Source organism: Erinaceus europaeus, chromosome 13, assembly GCF_950295315.1.
Source record: "Erinaceus europaeus chromosome 13, mEriEur2.1, whole genome shotgun sequence".
NCBI classification, from domain to species: Eukaryota; Metazoa; Chordata; class Mammalia; order Eulipotyphla; family Erinaceidae; genus Erinaceus; species Erinaceus europaeus.
The window spans coordinates 39,965,832-39,969,129 of NC_080174.1; the positions used below are offsets into that span (position 1 = coordinate 39,965,832).

The 3,298-nt window shown below is 41.0% G+C and overlaps 1 pseudogene; it reads left to right on the forward strand.

Moving 5' to 3' along the window:
- Positions 1 to 816: 816 nt before the first annotated feature.
- Positions 817 to 1,392, forward strand: LOC132542579 (large ribosomal subunit protein P2-like; annotated as a pseudogene).
- The last annotated feature ends 1,906 nt before the right edge of the window (positions 1,393 to 3,298 follow it).

Sequence of the window (3,298 nt, forward strand, 5' to 3'; positions counted from 1 at the left end):
TGTCCTCTCCAATAAAATGGGGAAATAAATGGTCACCAAGAGCAGTGGGTTTGTAGTGCTGGCAATAGCCCCAGTGATAACCCAAGATGAGAGAGACCACAGAACTGAGTGTCCCACAGTGCTGTGGCACTCCCATATGATGCCAGGGTTCTAGCTTGGATTGTACACATGGCAAGACACTAGTCCTACCCATTCAGTTATCTCTCCAGTTCAGTAAACAGTTTCTCAAAGTCAAATATGTGGGGTCACCAAAATAGATCACCTGAGAGGCCACTTGCTTTGCCATGTGTATGACCACATGAGAATGCTATGGCACTAGGGGAAGTTTCAGTACTATAGTCTCTCCCTACCCCCCCCCAGACCCAGAGCAATAAAGCACAGGTGACAGCAATGACAAAAAAAATCAAGTTAAATATACATTTATCATCTGAGCCAACAATTTTCACTCTTGGATATTTACTTACTTTCACTCCTCAGTATTTATTCACATAAGCAAAATGAAGGTGTGTGTCCACACAAAGACACAGAGATATTTATAATAGCTGTAGACACAGTACCCCAAATTGGTGTCCATCAAGTATGCCTTATCCACACAAAGAAATATTATTTATCAATAAAAAAGGAAATGAAGGCTTCATACCTGTTACAGCATAGATTACTCCCAAAGCCATTATGTGATGTGAAAAAGAGAGATACAAAAGACCACACAGCATATGATTCCATGGATATGAAATGCCAGAAAAGGCAAATCTATAGAGACAGAAATTAGATTAGTGGTTGCCTGGGGCTCAGAATGGGAACAAGGATTAACCATAAATGGGCACTAGGGATCTTCCTGAGATGGCAAAAATGTTCTCAAACTCGATTGTGGTGATGGTTGCACGACACAGTAAATTTACTTTAAAAAAAGCATTGAGCTGTACATTTAAAATGGGTAAATTTTATGGAATACAAATTATGTTCAATAAAATTTAAAAATAGAAAATGATAGGTGCTGGAAGCTGCCATAATTTGACAATTCCTCAAAAATCCAACACAGAAAATTGGTCCCTTTCCGTGGCTGACGCTGCCGAGGTCGCCCGCGCCTTCTGCTGCGCTGCCACCAAGATACCGCCTCCTACCTGCTGGCCGCCCTGGGGGGCAAAGTATCCCCCAGCGCCAAGGACATCAGGAAGATCCTGGACGGCGTGGGCATTGAGGCCGACGATGAGCCACTCAACAAGGTCATCAGTGAGCTGAACGGGAAAAACATCGAGGACGTCATCGCCCAAGGTATCAGCAAGCTGGCCAGTGTCCCGGCAGGTGGGGCTGTGGCGCAGCCGAGGAAAAGAAGGACGAAAAGAAGGGTCTGAAGAGTCGGATGACAAAATGGGATTCGGCCTGTTCGATTAGAGAACCCTCACAAGGCTAGAAATAGACCTTCCTTATGACTCAATAGTTCCTCTCCTAGGGCTATATACTAAGGACTCTGTCACAGCCGTCCAAAAAGATAATATGTGTACACCTATGTTCATAGCAGCACAATTCATAATAGCCAAAACCTGAAAGCAACCCAGGTGTCCATCAACATATAAATGGCTGAGAAAGTTGTGGCATATATACACAATGGACTACTACGCAGCTATTAAGAATAATGAATCCACCTTCTCCGACCCATCTTAGAAGGAATTATGTTACATGAGATAAGTCAGAAAGACAAAGAGGAGTATGGGATGATCCCACTCATAAACAGAAGTTGACAAAGAAGAACAGAAAGGGAAATGCAAAGCAGAATCTGACTGAGTTTGGAGTACTGCACCAAAGTAAAAAACTCTGGGGGGCGGTGACAGGGAAAGGTAGCTTTTCAACTCACTGTAAGGGAGTGAGGATAAGGACACAGACCTTTGATAGTGGGAGTGGTGTTAATATACTCTCCTATTAACCTATAGTCTTATAAATCACTATTTAATCAATATGAGAGGGAAAAATAGATTGAATGTCTCAAGCTTTATAATACATAGACTTCAGTTCTGAGTATATATTCCTTCAATCTAAGCACTTAAGGTTTCAAATAAGTAAACTGATTGAATTTTAACATTGGGCTTAAATTGTTAATGCATTTCTAATAATAACTTTTTGAAATATTAAATCACCTATAATCTTAGACCAAGGAGACCATAAATAAACTGTCTTGTCAGTATATAAGATATAGTTATTTGTAAATAGCATTAAATGATGCAAATCATTGTAAGGTCTTATATAGTACAGTAAATCCTATCCATGGGACTTTCAAAATAAATCAAGTTCTCAAATAACTTAGTTATAATAATAACTATCTATTACATTCTTAAACCTAAGACAGCAAGAACCTTCCTCGTTTGCTATAAACCCGTATTTCTCCCATTCCTGGAGCCTCTGGGGCTTTGCTCATTTTCCTTCATGCTTCTCTTGATCCACACCATTTGATACTGCATCTGCTGATCTCAACCAAATCAATGCAATCAATACCACCTCAACATGTTTCACTTTGGACTGTGTATAGAGACGCCAGGCCCGGGTTGTCAATGCTTTAGCTCCAGCACTCTTGTGAGACCTTTCTTAGATCATAGGACTCCTTAGTTGCACTTCAGGTGGCACATTGCCTAACAAAATTACAGAACCTAGATACAGACCAGGACACATGAGATAGACCACATGTGCACGTATATCCATAAGTTAGGGTGTTGGTATGCTTCTAAAAACCCCTTCTGTTTCATTTGGTTTAAATCCCCCCTGCTTAACACTGCATTCTATTTACATAACTACTGTATTCTATTTACATAACCACTGCAGGGCATTGGTTCAATCCCCACTGGTTCATGATATGTTTTTGCTCCGCCCCCTCTCCTTGTCATACCCTGATTTTCACCTGTCACTTTTCTCTCCACCCTCTCTGCGTCACATCCTGTTCCCACCCTACTGGGCTAGTATATTTATAAGGACAAGATTGTTTGTAGTTTTGAGTTTAGCTTAGCTTGGTATAGATTGCGCTGCGTCCTGCATGAATAAAGAGATACTGCGTACAACCCAGCCATGAGTCTCTGTTCGTCTGTTTCCCGCCTGTGAAGCCAGCCCAGCGAAAACAACATTAGGGAAAATATCTATACCTTAAAGTAAAGGTGCACAACATTTTTCAGTGACTCACTAAGTACAGAAAGCAAGTAGAAAGACCTAAAAAAGACACCATAAAGTACTTAATCAAATAGTTTCTACTTAGACCTAGATACCCTCCTCACCCATTTCCTATTTCACTTCCCTCAATCACTCTAAGACTAACCTT